The sequence below is a fragment of the Chrysemys picta genome, chromosome 16 (assembly GCF_011386835.1).
Source record: "Chrysemys picta bellii isolate R12L10 chromosome 16, ASM1138683v2, whole genome shotgun sequence".
NCBI classification, from domain to species: domain Eukaryota; kingdom Metazoa; phylum Chordata; order Testudines; family Emydidae; genus Chrysemys; species Chrysemys picta.
In genome coordinates, this window is record NC_088806.1 from 21,970,990 (window position 1) to 21,988,937 (window position 17,948).

Here is a 17,948-nt window from a genome sequence, read left to right on the forward strand (position 1 = left end):
AGATCATTGATTCAGAGCAATCTGGATCACCTGGTAAACTGGGTGCAAGCAAACAATGTGTGTTTTAATATGGCCCGATGTAAATATACATCTAGGAATGTAGGTCATACTTACATGATGTGGGATTCTATCCCAGGAAACTGTGACTCTGAAAATGATTTGGGGTCTTGGTGGATAATCAGCTGAACATGGGCTCCCAGTGCAACGCTTTGGCCAAAAGGGCTAATGCAGTCCTGGGATGCATAAAACAGGGGAATCTCGAGGAGGAATAAAGAGGTTATTTTACCTATTTGGCACTGGTGTGACTGCTGCTGGAATCTGGTGTCCAGTCCTAGTGCCCACAGTTCAAGAAGAAGGATGCTGATAAATGAAAGAGGGTTCAGAGAAGAGCCATGAGACTGATTAAAGGATTTGAAAACATGCCTGACAGTGATAGACTTAGGAGCTCCATCTATTTAGCTCAACAAAGAGAAGATGAAGGGGTGACTTGATCACAATCTATAAGTACTTACATGGGGGAACAAATATTTAATAATGGGTTCTTCAGTCTAGCAGAGAAAGGTGTAACATGATCCAATGGCTGGAAGCTAGAGCTAGACAAATTCAGACTGGAAATAAGGTGTACATTTTTAACAGTGAGAATAATTAACCAATGGAACGATTCACCAAGAGTTGTGGCAGATTCTCCACCATTGACAACTGGACGTTTTTTCTAAAAGCTCCGGCCTGTGTTATACAGGAGGTCAGACTAGATAATCACACTGATCTCTTCTGGCCTTGGAATCTATGAATCTATGAACCCCCTTTCTGCTTGGGTATCTGTGCCAGGGTGTGACATCACAAGCTGCCCTGGCCCACATTTCTGTGAGCCTATGCCTGTCAAACTTAATTTGTAACACTAAGGACTAATGCAGATAGTTCGAGCTGGCTCTGGATTCAACCCAAACTGCCTAATTCCACATCGGTACCCAGAACCGAATTTTCCAAAGGTCGTGCAAGAGGTTAACAGGCGTTTGAGCGCCAACAAAACCCAGCCTCTGCCACATGTGGGGTAACTGTAGGTCAAACATGCCTCTTTGTATGCACACACTGACTCTTCATTTGTGTATGCATAGGCAAGTTTGCCTGGTCAAACACAGCGTTTTGAGCATGCATGTACATTTTTGCAGTTGCACTTATAGAAACCTCATGTGCAAACCTGCCCTCTGTGCATGACTCTTCAGTTTACCCCATGCACACCCCACTCCACCAAGCCCTCCACAGATCTCCCCTCAAGTCCTCCAATGGAGGGCATTAATTCACCTCCTGGGGAAAAGGAACATGATCTTAGCTTGGCAAGCTGGAGGCTCCAGCCACTCAGGGCTGGGCAGCACCTTGACTTTAACCTTGTGTGAATTTATTTTTGCAGCAATAACCGGCTGCCAAATAATTTGATCCGAGAGACAAGAGGCGAGAACCCTTTATCCCTCCAGATGCAATCGAGCGATTTACAGTGTCTGCAAGAAACCTTATTGCAAACATGCTCTTGCTCAGCGTGAAGCGGGGAGAAAGCCAAGCTGAGTGGGCAGAGGACAACATCTCTGCAGTTCTTCTGAGACAGATGCAGTAGTGATGGGAAAGCAATTACAAGCAATTATTGGCAGAGGCTGTCATGTGGAAACAGTCTCATTGTTTAAAATCTGACCCAGCATGACTACCTCTCTTTAAAATGGTTATTGCCTTATACTTTAAATTTAAACAGCATCATTTACAATCTACCACTCCAAGGAAGACTGGATGACTTTGAGCCTTGATAGCAGGATGAAGATCTTTTCACTCGGTCACTAGACTGAGTCCCATTGAGTTTTGTAGCAAACTAAAGGATTGTTCTCATTATATCGTTCTCCTGTAGGCTAGGCGCAATGATTTTGGTTGGTCCTCTCCCATTGCTTAGCAGAGTCTCGTTACAAAATGCACAATTATTACAGATGGCAGTTTCAGGGAAAGACTAAGAAATGAATGCATCGTGGCTACTTTCACCTCCATAAGTAATTCCAAGGGATAAGGCCCCTAGGCAGGCAATAGCATGAAGAAGCCTGCATTTATATTGTTCATGCTGTACTTCCAAGGCTGCAATGTTTTCAGCTGAAACAGTGCATCTCCCGTGAACCTAGGAGATGTTATTTAGATCTGGTTAAGTCTTGGATCACAGTCGAATAGGGTAGGAGTTAAGGTCTGCTGGTGCTGAAATCTTCCAATTTCCAGGTATTCTTGTGAAATTTCATTGTCACCTACACCCGAAGTGGATAATAGGCCCTTTCTGGGTTTGGATCTGACCTGGAACAAAACCATATTGAGGAATTCAAATCAGAACCATCTGCAAAATTCTGAAAGGTAGGTTCAGAGTTCTGTTTTGTCCCATCTGTACCAGAAGGCCAACAAAACCATGATGCAGAGAGTTCCCTCCTCTGACACCAGTGCTGCCTTAACAACACCCTTCCTAAAGTCCCGTCAATGTCACTCACAAGTGATGCCGCTGGAATGAAAGAAAGAAAGAATTTGGTGCAATAAGAGGCTGTATTGAACTGAAATGGTCGTTGAACAAAAGCAGCCATGTTAATTTCAGCTCTATTAAAAAATAATAATGGATCAAAGTTTGCCAAATAGAAAAGGACAAAATCAGCAGAGAATTACTTTAATTATTACCTTCAAGCTTGCAAAAAAAAGATATTACAACTGAGTGCGCACACGACCGAGAAACTATAAAGGAAGTACTTGACAGTGGCCCTTTAATTAAACTGCACTGAATATCATTAGCAATGGACCTTTGGAATTTAAAGCCAATTACATTCTAAATACAAGTTACTTGCTTGCTGAGCAGCTTATGCATCATCTATCAGCGCTGTGTAAAGGAATGAAAAACCTACCCTTTGTCAGGCAAGGGTTTGTCTATCTATGGATTTTATGGAGCTCTTATGATCAGGCACCTAAACAGACAGACTTCTGGGGAAGAGAGAAAAGATGATTTCCCATTGGGATGGAGCCAGAGGCCACGACTGACATATCTGGTGCTTTTTTGGCTCACCAGGGAATAATGGTAAGTCCACTGTGTAAGTTCTGCCTCAGTACGACAGGAGTGTAAAACACTAAAATAGGGGGAATGGCTAAACCTTGCGAAGTATTTGCAACAAGCCTGAGATCCACGCAAAGCTCACCTGGGTTAGGGGATTTGTTACACATCTAGACCTGATTCATTGAAAGGTTTGTGAAGCGTGAGCGTCCGACTTGAGTCAATTTCTGGGTTTGCGTGGAAATGATGTAAAGTCTGCGATTTTGTGCTTGTAAAAATAACTAATTGTTGCCTGTCAAACCCCAGCGTTTTGGTACTGTATTACTACAGGATAGCATAGCACCTTTTTGTGTTGTTTTTAAAGAGATCCTGGTTTCAACACAAATGCCCGTAAAACTCAGGCATCTAGGCTGAGTCTTACTTTATGGTTTGGGGGCATTTCAAAACAGAATTCCCAAGCTGAACTTGGATGGGAGATGAATCTACATACAAAGAAAAAGACAAAAGTACACAGAAACCCTCGCTATACCACCGTAAACTGCTGAGCTTCTAGCAGTTCTAGAGCTGAAGTTATATACCCAATAGGAGATATGATGGCCCAAATGATGGAGACAGGGTGTAAGTGGGACCAGTGTGGTTGTCCGCGCCTCGCTGAATGGATGGAGAGATTAAACCAAATTCTAGTACTTGGGAAGTGAAGAAAAGAGAAATCCCATGCTTCATATCTTTTGAAAGAGCGGGCAAAGGGGGAAGAGAGAGAACTCTATCATCTAGTGTCAAGGACAGTGATAAAAAGAGGGACCTAGGGTTGGCGTAGCGAAGCCCAAACCTTGAGGCTACAGTTGTCTTGCCAGCTCTCGCAAAAATTCCAGGATAGTCCATGAGTGCCAATGAGAAGCCAACGGAAAGAGCCCTATTGACTTCTGCGGGGTTTGGATCAGACCCTTACCACAGTGCAGCACAAAGAACTCACTGCAATTTATTTTCTAGACATATTACTGCAGAACAGACAGTAATACGATACAGAGCCTATTTATTTTGTAACAGCTCCTGCTGTACTTACAGGGCAAAATTCTGCTCAGTTAGACTAGAGCAAGTCAGGAGAAGCCCTGTTGTTTTTAAAATCTGCCCTGCATGCTTGTTGTCCCTGGTGCAGAGGACTGCGGAACTGTTCAAGCAGTTACATCAATGAATACAGAGCACGAACGGCTCCTATTCATGTACCAGTTTGCAGGCTGTTGGCAGAAGTGTGGGAACTTGTGCTAAATATACTGAAAGGTTTTTGAAGGGTGGGACGGGAGGGGAGGGGATTCTGTAAAATGGAAGCAGTGCTGAATGGTTTACCAGAATAATCAAAGATCAAAGGATTGCCAGAAATTGTACCTCAGATCATCTATGACATGGGAGCATGCTGGGGTCATGGCAGCCATGGAGATGGATAAAGAACCCAAACTCTTATGTTAAGAGGTGAGAAGAGGAGTGAGGTGAAGACTTCATGCTCTGATGCCCAAGGCTTCTTTGCCGTTAACAAATAATTAAGCGTGGATAACATTTGTCACTTCTCCTGCTTCCTCCATCTCTAAGTGGAAGTCCTACGGAATTTTTATATATAATCGCAGAGAATTATATTCCTGCCCTACAATTATATAGGATGGTCCAAAATAAACCCCTCTAGATATATTAAATCCTATGTGTATTTCAGAGTCATTTCTACAGAAGGAGACAGCATGGTCAAGATGTTTGAGCGCTGGGCTAGAAAGAGTTCTCCTCAATTCTAATTGTTGGCTTTGGCTTTTCCTGAGTCACTTTGCCTGCCTGCCTCAGTCTTCCCAGCTGTAAGAAAGGGATAATAATACTTCCAGTTGCCTACCTCCCCAGATTATCTAATATCTAGAAGCACTTTCTGACCTTCAGGTGCTGTAGCATGGGTAGGTATCGAAGCTTATTGGTGTCCTCCCCACTAAATTCAATGGGACTTTCCCATAAGGAATGGGAGGGTCTCAAAGCACATGACAAATGCTAATTAAGGCCCAAACAACATCCTTTGTGAGGTAGGTCAGAACCATTATCCCCATTTTTGAAGATGGGGAAACCGAGGCACAAGGCAAGGTGCTGGGATTTGCACAGTGAGTCAGTTGCAGAAGTGGTAATGGAACCCAGCTCCTCTGACTCTTTGTCCTTCCTTCAGGCACATGAGCAGCCCCTTTACAACCTCTGCAGGACTGTGGAGCCTTCCACAAGTGCCAGCCGTTTACATTTCCCTGTGACAGCAGAAGCCATGCATCCTCTCATGCAACTTAGCTCAAACTCTTAACTCAAATGAAAAAACTATAATTAATATGAAAATTCCCAAGGACTTTAGGAGCAGAGGCTGGTATCTTCCTCATGATATTTTAATATTAACCGTTTTCATTTGATTTGGGCATTACCTAATTACTGGCCTGCCGAACGCTTTGGGGGAGGGTGGGGGTTGCATGTAATGGAGCTCAGGATTGCTATTCATTTCCTTCACATGGTACATTTTGGCTCTGCTCCATGCTCTAGTCGCTGAAGCTATCGCCCCCAGACTCTGCTGGGAGCTGTGACTTCCTATTCCTGCTTGGCATGTAACCCCGGCTAAGCAAAGGGCAATCTATTGATGGATACTACAGTGGCCCAGGCGGCTGTTCCACGAGGCTGAAATCCACGTAACCTGGATGCGCAGTGCTGCTTCCATTTGTTCACTATAGCATCCAAGCAAGCCCTCCAGCTCTGCTCCATCTTAAAACGCTGCCTGGAACATTTGCTAAGCATGCATCATTCCTTTAAGGAATTAGCTTCAGTGGAACAGAAGGCTCTGGCAGGCATCTGAAGGCTTTGGACTTTGCAATCTGGATAATCCATCTGAAACTCGGAAGGCAACTCAGAGAAAGGGGAAAGAAAAGTCATGAATAAAATAACAGGAGTACAAATCTGTCTGCAGCCCTTCCAAGCAACCATTTTATCGCTGGTCTTCAGAGCAGACCCGGGAGTTCCTGCGGTAGCTGCTAATGTGTTATCGGGGGCCAGGGGATAGTTAGACTATTTGGGTAATTGTATCCACATATATATGCTGCTTGCAGGCTGGGAGGAGATAGGCCAGAGCAAACCTGCCCAGGGTTTTAATCCTTGCTCTTCTATTTTTTCAGAGCAGAAAGATACACAGCCACGTAACACATGATTGATCAAACCTGCTAGTCCTCGTTTTCCCCACTAGCCTGCACACTCTCCGATATTGCAGCTGTTCCCCTGTGATGTTGCTGGGCTCAGCCATTTTATACACAGGATAAACAGAGCAGCTGTTGTGTCACCCACTGCACGAGTCCTAACACAAGGAAAGGTATGGGAGCTTGTGTAGTATAGGAGGGCTTTGGCATGCAGGCACAGCAGATGGGAAATGGGTACACATACCCCAGGGCAGAGCTGGGCTCTTCATTTGGGGATCTCAAAGGGCTTTACAAATCCAAGCTGCTGTGAAGGTTTGCAACCCTCAGGAGGTAACTTCTATATAATGCAATAATTAGCTAAGAAATTGCCCTAGCTCACACAGTAAGTCTGTGGCAGAGCTGGGCACAGAATCCAGCAGACCTAGTTCCCTTCTCTCCTGCATTTACCGCTCAGCCAGGAATGGAATCTGGGAACCCTGCCTCCCAGCATTCCCCTCTGACTTCTAGACCACAATGCTTCCCATAGGACTGGGAAGAGAATACGCAGCCTCCTCCTGATCTGACCCCAGCTCTCTCCCCTTCTCCATTGTTTCTTCTCTGTTCAGCTGCACCACTTGGGGTTCAGAGGGAACAGCTTATCTGGCTTCCTTATGATGCTGGCATTTGGAAAGGAAATCTGCCGTTTATTCAGGATTCCTTCTGCAGTCCCACAAACAGGAGGATGGGTGGTTGCAGCCATTGAATTCCCTTCACGACCCTAAGCTTGCTGCTTCCCATAACATTTTCAGCACATGCCATTTAATGTACTCTAAAGCCCTCTCTTGGCACATCCCTCGCGAAGGCTAACAGTACTGCTAAGCACTCCTAAAGCTCCTTTTCTCCCAGGATCTCCCAGGGTTTGTACAAAAATCCTCCCACGAAGGCAGCTCAGGCTGTTGATCCCCATTTTAAAGATGTACAGACTGAGGTCCGGAGAGATGGCGAGACTTACTCGAGGTCACAAGGTAACCGCTAGCTGGGATTAGGGGTCAGTCTACATTGCATTTGCGGATGTGACTGCAGCACGTGTAGACATTCCAGAGCTAGATTCAATCTAGCCAGCTCTGGTACTGTAGTAGTGAAACCGTGGCACCAGGGGCTTCAGTGCAGGCCAGTACAGCCCATGCTGCAACGTGTGCCACTGCTATTGGTACCTAAGTTAGCTAGACTAAAGCTAGTTCAGTTACGTCTACACAAACTGCAATCAAACCTTGTGATTGCAAGGGAGATGTACCCTAAGACTCACAACTGCTGACTAATAGTTGGGCTGGAGATTCCCTTTATAAACTGGTGCTCTCGGTGGGTTGCCTCTATGGCCAATGCCTAGACTGGGAAAGCACAGGAGACTGGAGTGAGTTAAGGAATTGAGCAGGGGCATTGAGACAGCATCGCTGTCAGCACGGAAGAATTGCGAGGGGATGTGGTAGCAGACACGGTGCCAGACACATCTATTCCATTTGAAAAAAAGATGAACCTGCCAGTGCAACAATGGCAAGAGAAAGGAGAAAATGCATGTCAGGCTGAGAAATATACAACAGACGGGACGGCGAATCTAGCAGCGGAGACATGGATAGGAGCTGTTAAATGGATGTACAGCAAACCTGTGCTTTTGCTCTGCTCCCTGATACAAGGGAATCTAACAAATTTTAGATGCAGTGCTTTTCTAACCACCTTTTGTAGAAGTTAAACACATTTCAGGCTGAGAGGGGTTCGGAGCAATTCCCATAGCACCCGCTGCTGTCAAGACTCTAAATAGCATGCTTAAAATGGACACCCTGGCTTCACTGGCTGTGGAATCTACTGGCTGCAGAAGCACCAGAGTAATCTTTCTTCTTCTTCTTTTACTGCAGCAAGGAGGAGAAAAGGGAAAGCAAAATGCAGAGCTAATAGGAAACAAGCAGAATCACTGAAATGCCAGAAAGTGGGACCTCACTAAGGGGAGGAGAATCAGGGCAAAAGGAGAAACTTAGAGTGGCTACCACTTGGCTTCAAAATGTCACTGCATTGTCTGGTAAGCCTCATGGAGCTGGAAACTTTTGCAATGCCAGGAAAACTATTTGGGCAATGGGTAGAGGGATAGCAGGTTTACTGAACTAATAGTTCATGAGTCACTTCCCCCTCTGATTTCTTTCAGGGGGGAGCAGGATAAAAACAATATGATTTTGCAGCTAAAGAGAAGGCTGAGCTGCGTGTTAGAGACAGAGGACTAGAGTTTGGCAGGACATATTTTTCCCATCCCGAGAAAATGGTCAAAACATTCCCCTCTTTGCACAGGGACGAGACAAAGACCCTTCAAAATATTTTATGACAAACAAGAGACAGAGCCCCTCCTCTCCCGGAATAGCTAACTGCCAGATGCTTTGGGCAATCCCTTGGAATGTAAGAAACTCAGGTTCAAATCCCCCTTCTGCCTGATTTGCAGCAGAGCTCTGATCCTGGGTCTTCCACATCCCAGCCCACGGCCTCAACCACCAGACTGTTGGCTATTTTGGGACGGGGCTCTCACAATCTCTCTTGCGGGAGATGTTCCACTTTGCATAAATAATTAAATGTTCATTGGGCCCAGAGGAAGACTGACTCTAGCGCCCAGTGGTTAGGATACTCACTTGAGATGGGGAGATCTGCTTTATTTGATTTGGAACAGGACCCTGAACCCAAATCTTGCATTCATCAGGGATATGTGGCTTACCCAACTTGGCTATTCTCTCTCTCATTCTGTTTTTGACTAGAAATTCTATTCTGGCCCTGAGAAACCTTCGAATGAAAGTTTTGCTGCAAGCAACCCTTTCCCGCAAAAAGTTTTGGTTTCCACAAACAGATGTTTTCCGGTGAAAAAATACATTTTGTCAAAAAAATCCCAAATGGTTCTATAGAGGACTCCAAGAATTACGTTTACATTACAATTTGAGTTGAGATATGCTGAAGTGTGGTAAAAAAATGACTCACAAAGCTGTAGTTTGTAGCACATATATGCTAAATTAACACTGGCCTAGCACAGCTAACACTGGTCCCGAATGGAATTATACCAATGTAAAATGGATGGAGTGGAGGAACAGATCATTAAGTCCCAGAACCCCACACTAACAGGGAAGTAAGTATTATGAAAAAGAAGGATGCACTGAACCAGAAATAGGTTAATCATTTGTCCAAGGTCACTGACAGAACCGGCAATAGAAACCAAGAGTCCTGTCTTCCAGTCCACTAAAGCTAACAAGCCATAGTGCACCCTCTCCAGAATTTTAATGCGGAGAGGTAACAGAGACTTGAGAGCTGAAAGCCCTACAGTGTAATACTGTGTTTTTAAGTTCCGTAGTTAATCGAGCATCTTTTGAAGATGTCTGTAATGGGTGCGCTTCCCAGCACACCAAGGTTATACATCTATTAGAAGTGGGTTTGTTTTTAACGCAAGATGGGTCTGTTAAGCTGTTAGTGACTCCTCTACAGTAAAGATAACTGAGCTGTTCAGTATATTAAAGTTCACAATTAATTTAGATAACACCAGATGAGCTTTTTTTTTTTTAAAGAAAAATCTGGAGATTAATGCTTAGAAATCTACAGGCATTAGGGAGAGTCGTAGTCTCTCTTACATGATGTAAAATCAAGTCTTCTTTTTTTATATGATTCAATTACAGATTGATGGGAAGGCTCCGAAACATGGATTAATGATCTTTTCTTAAAAGAAAGCTATACAGAATAAAAGAGAGAGATACGACAGGAAGAATTACTGCTCCCCGAACCCTGATTAAGGTTTAGTATGTTACATTCAAAACAGTGTAATAGGGAATTTGTGGATTCCCAGCTACATTAAGTGAGGATAAAGGAAACAGCATGATATAGTAAATTATCCTCCTGGAAACACTGCAAAGAGGGGGAAAAGGAAATCTCCGGGTGCACATGACCAATTTAAAGAAAACAGGTCAGATAAGAGAACGAGTTGTGTGCGTGGAAAAGGGAGATTGTTATGGGGCCCTGGAGCATTCGGAACGGTCTGAGTGAGTTTTACAAACCCAGGGCAAGATCTTCAGCTGGTGTCAGTGTGATTGCATTGGTGTCGATATAACTATGCGGATTTACACCACCTGAGCCTTTTGGCCCCTCCCCAGCTCCTTTTCTAGGAGGAGCCAGTGGGTTGGCTTAGAAAGAGTTCCAACTGGATTCTCAAGAACAGCCGCCTCAGAGCCTATTTGCCACTTAAGCTTTCCCTCTGCGGTGTTTTAGAACAGCTCCATCAAGCAGAACAGGGGCCCCTATTTTAGCACGGAGAAAAGAAGACACAGCTTCAGAGTGCCAACCACAGTCCCCATGTTCTGACAGGTCAGCAATGGGATTGTTCCGAAGAACCAGGTGACTTTTCATAAGCCATCCAAAGGCTGAAAACCAGTCACCTAAGCTTTAGGGCGAATACTTATGTATAATGGAGACAATCAGAGATATTAGGGTCATTTCGCAAAGAATCACACAAGCGGTCACATTCGGAGGGCTTGATTTTGAATTTCGGCTCAGGTGTGGGGCACAGGCCATTGGGTAAAACACACTGCTCCTTGAACAGCCCCGGCAGGCACTGTGATTCAGACACACCCCCTCTGATTCACAATGCCGCTCCAGCTTCCTCGTCCTCCAGAGGGACTCTAATTTTCTGCTGGCCTATACAACTCCCGTGCCACCTAGCCCATGCAAGCATGCACCCAGGCTCAGCTCACTGGAGCGCCAATGAGCAAGGGAGCTGAAACAAGGGTCCACCCATTTCTCTGCGCACCTGCCCTGGCAGTTCAAGTACCTCTGTAGGAAGTGACCTGGAGGGAGGGAGAGTGTCTTAAAATATAGTGGATTTTTTTTCAAAACAGAGTTTTTGACTGAACAAATATTTCCAGGGAAGGTGGCTACCTCGCTCGAAAACTGTCACATTTATATGGGAAAACCAAAAACTCAACACCTGAACTTTTTGCCCAGAAAAGGAGAATGCCAGGTTTTTTCTTCTGTGTTTTTGTTAAAAACAAAGTCAACATTTCCCACAAAACAAAATCAACATCCAGCCAGCTCTTGTCCCAAGGATGGCCCTGTGGAAGGGCACTATGCTGGCATGTGGGAGACCTGCTCTGACACAGAATGCCTCCGTGAGCTTGGGCAAGTCACTTAGGGTTTGTCTACACCCCAAAGTTGTACCACTGTCATTCTACTGGTATAAAGCCCACAGCCCCCCAATTGTACACTTTGTTACACTGCTTATGCCAGGACAGCTTCATCTCCCAGAACAAGAATAAGCTATGGTGATGAATCCGCTAATTAGGAAGCTACCAATGGCCCTCAAGCCCCTCCTCACAGATCTGTGACCATCCAAGGGTGGCCATGCAAGCACATCCCCTTCTCCTGGCTAGTTAGCAGGAGGGGGCAGAAACCTTAGGGAGTTTCCTGACACTGGAAGTATCTACGCTCTAGGGGGGCAGCAGCTGCATGGCAAACTGGGAGCAGCAGGGACGCTGAATGCAGGGGAAATGGAAAGAGAACCGTGCACAGAGCTCAGACAGCACGCAACCAGGCCATTACTGGTGGACATGGCAGCTGGATTCAGGGCTGTGCAGAACCAGCAGGGAGCCAGTGCAGAGGGGCCCCAATGAGACAGGCCACTTAGTGAGGCTGGAAACATGCAAGCTCCTATTTGCCTCTTGCAAAGACCGGACTGGCGAAGGCGCCCCAAACATTAAGCCTGAAGTGGCCTGATCCCTCAGGGGCCCAAACAGGAACTGCTACTGTTTACCTTTAATGAAACCCAGCTATTTGCAACCTTCCCCTTTGCCTGCCCTAGTAAAATGTCCCTTCCCTTCACCAAGCATCTGAGTCATTACTGGGACCTACCAGGGCTAAAGTATGTGGGGCCTAGCATCTAATGAGCCTTCAGCACTTGCTCTGAGATGTGGTATACCTGGCGCTCTACTTGTACCAGAGAGATTTGGTGTACCACGCGCTGAGCAGCTGGAACAATGACACCAAACCAGTACAAGGTGTTTTTATACCGTCATAACTGCATCCACTCTAGGGGCTGTGCTGATATCACTATCTCGGTAAAATTGTCACGCCCCTAACTGAGATAGTTATAGGGGTACAGGAGCTATATGTAGACCAGGCTTTAGTCTCTCTGTGCTTCAGTTCCCCCCAAGAGGATACCGGCACTGCCCTACTTCACAGGGGTGCTGTGAGAATTAATACAATCAAGATTATGAGGGGCTCCTATATTACAGCAGTGGGGGCCATGTTAATACCGTAAATAAATAATCTAGCCCTACAATGAATATTTTTTTGTAACGCACGGTCCAGCCAGTGCTACTCAATATGCAATAGCAGCAGCAAAGCATTGTTTGAGAGGGAATTGTTTACCTCTTTGTTCAGGAAGAAAGAGGTATCTAGGTCATTTATTACAGGGGAGAGGAGTATATGAGAATGCAGACACACATAGCTCAGGTGCCTCACAGGGAAGCTGGCTATGAAAATGAAGGGAATAAATAAGAGAAGAATAGCTTCCAAGGAGGTGAGATTTTTATGCAGTGCACCTCTTGGAGGATTACAGTGAGGGGAGGATATAGGGAGGGGGAATTGGAATAAAAGCCAATGTTCTAGGAGCTCCAGTATGTAGACACCGGAATCTAATTCACACATCTTAGTTGACTGTCCTTTCAGTTCAGAAGTGTGGAAAATGACATCCAGAGCAGAGAGAACTCAGGGGGTTATTTTTAAAACCTGCCTCAGAGGGTACATGGACTCTGTCCTCAGCTTGGAAATGGGAACTAGCAAAGAAAATAAGGAGCATATGGCAGATTTTCACACTCAACGTTTCCTGTCCGGCCTGCTGTACTTAGTAATTAAAGCAAAAGTGGATTCCACTGGGGGGAAAAGAACTTCATCCTATTTCTTTTCTGTAAAAAACAATTGTTTCTGATCAGAAGAAGCCTTTACTTCATGCTGTACAGAACAGAGAAAGAGAAAGTAAATAAGGATGTGTTATATACTCCTCATAACACAAGAACTCGGGGTCACCAAATGAAATTAATAGGCAGCAGGTTTAAAAACAAAATAAAGTATTTCTTCACATAACTCACAGTCAACTTGTGGACCTCCTTGCCAGAGGATGTTGTGAAGGCCAGGATCGTAACAGGGTTTAAAAAAGAACTAGATAAATTCATGGAGGATAGGTTCATCAATGGCTATTAGCCGGGATGGGCAGGATGGTGTCCCTAGCCTCTGTTTGCCAGAAGCTGGGAATGGGCGACAGGGGATGGATCACTTGATGATTACCTGTTCTGTTCATTCCCTCTGAAACACCTGGCATTGGCTATTGTCAGAAGACAGGATACTGGGCTAGATGGACCTTTGGTCTGACCCAGTATGGCTGTTCTTATGTTCTCATGAGGTACAAGGCAATGAGGTATTTAATCTTGTAATTAAATTAAAATAGACAGGGAAGGATTCGTTCAGTTAGCATTTTGAATGGGAGTGGTGTCCCTTAGCTATTTAATACAACACAGAATTCACAGGGATGGAGATACTGGAACAGGGGCACTACTTGATGCTGGTGAACATGGGGTTAATTCTAGTGCCTTTCAAAAGTGCCCAGGGGAAGAGCTGTGCAGCCAATGTCGGGGTTCAACTTCCTATTCCTTTTCCGCCTGGGTTTATTATTATTTTCCTTTCTTGTTACACCCTTTGTCCCTTGAAGAGAAGACCTTCCTGACTGCCTCTGGGTTTTTTTACTTCTGGGTCACTCTTACACAGACACCAAAATACCGTGACTTTGGTTCCAATCAGCACCCAGATGCTTATCTATTGGGAATGACCGGGCTGTAAATCTCATGAGAACAGTTTGTCCAGCGGGATTTCCAGTCCTTGCTGTCCTGACTGGAAATACCCTGGGGACAGGTGCTCTCAGTTCCATTCCTAGTTCTGGATGATGACAACAATGAAAACCCAGAAGAATGATTCAGGCTTGGTTCTAGAAATTGGTATGTGTGTTTTTGGGGGGTTGCATGCAGAGGGAGGGGTGGAAGATGAGGGGAGCCAGGTTTCTATTTTCCAGACCCATCCCTAATCATTTTAATGCAGTGGGTTCCTTTGGGTAATTTAAAGATAAATACTACTTCACTTTTACGCTGTTTATGGCATCTGCGCGTCTCAAAGTGATTTACGTGGTTGGGGAAGGACCCTGATTTTACAGAGCGGGAAATGGAAGCACTGAGAAACAGCAGCGATTTTGCCATGCTCATGCAGCAAATCTAAGAACAGAACCCAGATCTCCAGACGCTCAGTCCAATGACCTGCCCACTAGACCGCCCCACCTCCTTGTAGCAACACAGTAGTTTATTTTTATGCTGTAGTATATTTTATTAATGTTACCTAGCACTGGATGAGGATGGGGGATTATTTCACCCTGGGAAAATGCAGCTCGTCTAGGTGAAGGATGGGGTTCCACTCGTATAGGGGACCCCACAACTGAACCAACATGAAGACCATACGATGCACTCATCCCAAGAAAGGGTGGCCCACTCCAGGGCTCTGGACCTTTGCCCCAGAAATGTCAAGATAGAAGAAATATTTGGGAATTCGCTTTAGCACTTACCCGTTCTCCCTCCAATTCCTAAATATCCATTAGTTGATTTGTGTGGATCTTCCCAGCAGAGGAAGTTGCTAGAAAAGTCCATACACAGAAGGGCCAGAGAGAATTTTAGAAGCAAAAGTTTCTGTGAAATGCTAACAGCCAGTGGGAGACAGGAAACGGTACTGATTTGCCTCCTTGTTTGAAAATTAAGGGTCTTTGGTTAAATCAAAGTTTCTCTCTTCCTCTAATAAGATGACAGCCTAGACCACTCGACTGACTGCAGAGACTGACTCCTCGCTAGCTTTATATTACTCAAGTGCTCAGAATTTAATCTCAAATGGCTGTTATCGGATGCTGCTAGAACTGACTGTCTGATGGGCACAAGTAATAGAAACCAGCCCCAGTGGGCCAGTGCTGTCTCCCAGCTCCTGGAGTTTCAAAAGCAGCCGCCATGCGTGGTTATGCTGTATCTTTTACTCTAGCAGGATAATAAATAAATAAAATCACAGAGTCTACCTGCTTCTCTGCATGAACAAGGGCAGCTCAGAGAGAGCTGGTTTGTGACTGAGCAGAGAGGGCAGCATGTGTGTATGTGATGGAACATGATCATGCATGGAAAGGAAGGGGCTTCCACGTGTCTGAACGTGGCTGTACAGGAATAGGGAGCAGCCAGTTTTGAGCCTGCGGTACGTAGGGGGTAGCTGTGAGTACTAGGGAAGTAATAGGGAAATCAACTATCCCCAATGTCCTCGTACACCACACATGCACACACAATGCCAGTGCGCACTCCAATCCCCAGCTTCCCCGTGCCTGGACATCCTACACATGTGGTCTGAATGCTGCTCACGTTTCCCAGCAGTTGTCTGGACACAGAGTTCCTCTCAACTAGAAAGAAGGTAGCACTGATCAGTTTGTTCTTAACGTTTCAAATGCAGTACAAAAACCAGCTTGCAACAGCACAGGTGGTATTCATTCCTCTTAATTTAGGGAAGCGGGGGGCGGGGGCAGGGAGAGGATTTAGATGTTGTTTATTCCCTCCAGCTTTGGAAAGCATCTGTTTTAAAGGTATTACTATGTTTAGAGTGCTCTCTTACCTCTCTACACACCCCCTTTTACACACACAGGTACTGACTGCAAGCACGAGAAAGCAACTGCATGAAAAATGATCCCTCGGGATGTGTGTAAACTCACGGCAACACGGTGCAATTTTCCAAAGTACACACACAGCTCGGATGGGTAAATGTTTTCCAGCCTCTATTTGAGGGTGCATGTCATTTACACAACACTGTCAATCATTGTTCTCTCAGCTGGGGCAGCAGTGTAAACGCATGCTTAATGTCAGATTTACACACATGTCTATTTGTCGGTAAATGGGTACGTTACATACTTTGTGTCAATTGATTTTTACCGTCAGGGTTTGCACACATTTGCACAGGGGCTGTGCTACCAAGTGGAGGAGATATGTTTTGATTCAGATCATTAGTTTACATTCACATCCTGCATTCAGGGATAAAATCTGTCCACTTTCGCTAGCACTAAGGATTTCCTGGTCACCCATCTTCTCAGAGCTGCCCTCTGATCCCTGTGCATGGGTCAGCAGTTCAGACTCTCCTGCCTTCCCCCCAGCGTGGAGGGGGCACATTAGCACGGACAGGGCTCCAGCTAAAGCTGCGCGGAAATTTTCAGTAGAAATTCCCTCTCCCCCCCCAAATTTTTTTTTTGATTTGGTGACACCGAAACCTTGCACGTGGGTTTTAGCAAATTGTCAGAACTGGGGGGAAAAATCCTCTAAAGTCTATAGTTTTGTTTTGAAATTTATGAAACTAAATGCTTCAAAAATTGTTGGGTCAAAATGATTTTTTGTTTCAAAATTTCCTTTGATTTAATTTTTAAAATGCAAATACATTTAAAAATCCAAAATCCAAATCTAAAAAACCAAATGTTTCCTTTTGGGCCAGATAAAACGTATCATTCGACCTGAAACTTTTTTTTTTTTTTTTTTTTGACTTTTCAAGTTGCTGAAAATTCAGCGAACGAATCCCCCCGGTATTTTTCAGAACTGCCAATGAATGAAAAATCCATTAGCCGCACAGCCCTTGCAACAGCAGCAGTTGCCAAGTAGCTCCACAGCCGGTGAGGGGAATGAAGGAGGAAAAGTCTCTTCCCACGATCCGTCTTCCCAGCACCCTGCCATCCTGTTCAGTTTGGGTCCCGGCAAATGGGTTTGTTCCAAATTTCACATTTCCTTTATGGAGAAATTGCGTAAAGACGGTTGGACAAGTTGAGCTGTTTGGTCCAAGGGCCTTTGAAGACATTCGATTGTCATCCCTACACACAAAGCCATAGATTTACGGACAAACTGCTTCCCCATCCCTACTCATTTGCCTCAAATGCCCCTGCCAGGCCAATTTTTTGGAGTAGGGTGGCACTACAGACATATCTGTGGGCTGTGGTGTCAACATCTATTGCCCCTGCCACTGGCCTGCTGGGTGAACTTGCACAAGTCACTTCAGTTCCGCGGGCCCAACTTTCCCTGTCTGTAAGAAGAGGATAATGATACCAACTTCCCTTGTACTGTGGATTTGAGAGCTACTGATGACAAGTACTACGTAAGAGCAAAGTGTTGTTATTCCCCATGGAGAGGATAAAGAACCTACCACTGCTGCCAGCTAAGGGAGATTTCCTTTAGCTGAAGTAGCAGAGGCCTGTGCGGTAAAAGAGGTTGGCATAGGGAAGGGGGAAATAAGTACTGGGTCTAAAATGGGTGTGTGAATGCGTTTGTGGAGGGAGGGAGGGCAGAGAGCTTGCCAGTTAAACAGCAGAGTGGTATACAGTGGTAACTTGCCAGGACAATAACAGATAACAAATCCTGACTCCCAAGGTACTTGAGTTGTTATAGAGATAGCTTATGTTGCCATGGAGTGTGGCAATGGAACATGAACAACATTTCAGCTTGCTGCAGGTCAGGCAACATTGCCTGAATTAGCACTGACTTCTTTGCTAACCACAATGCTCAGCAACCCTCCCCTGTAAACATTTATTTTTTTGTATTCTGGTAGCACCAAGGAACACCAGTCGTGGACCGAGACCC

At 45.2% G+C, this 17,948-nt stretch overlaps 1 protein-coding gene and 1 long non-coding RNA gene across 5 annotated transcripts in view; one reads left to right on the plus strand and one right to left on the minus strand.

Moving 5' to 3' along the window:
* LOC101947239 (opioid-binding protein/cell adhesion molecule homolog) overlaps positions 1–17,948 on the minus strand; it is an 847,277-nt gene that overhangs the window by 524,092 nt on the left and 305,237 nt on the right. The window lies entirely within an intron of this gene.
* On the plus strand, positions 2,885–12,327 carry LOC122173895 (uncharacterized). The gene is made up of 3 exons (XR_006174895.2): positions 2,885–3,076; positions 8,124–8,284; positions 9,906–12,327. It is a non-coding gene; the product is annotated as an uncharacterized LOC122173895 (long non-coding RNA).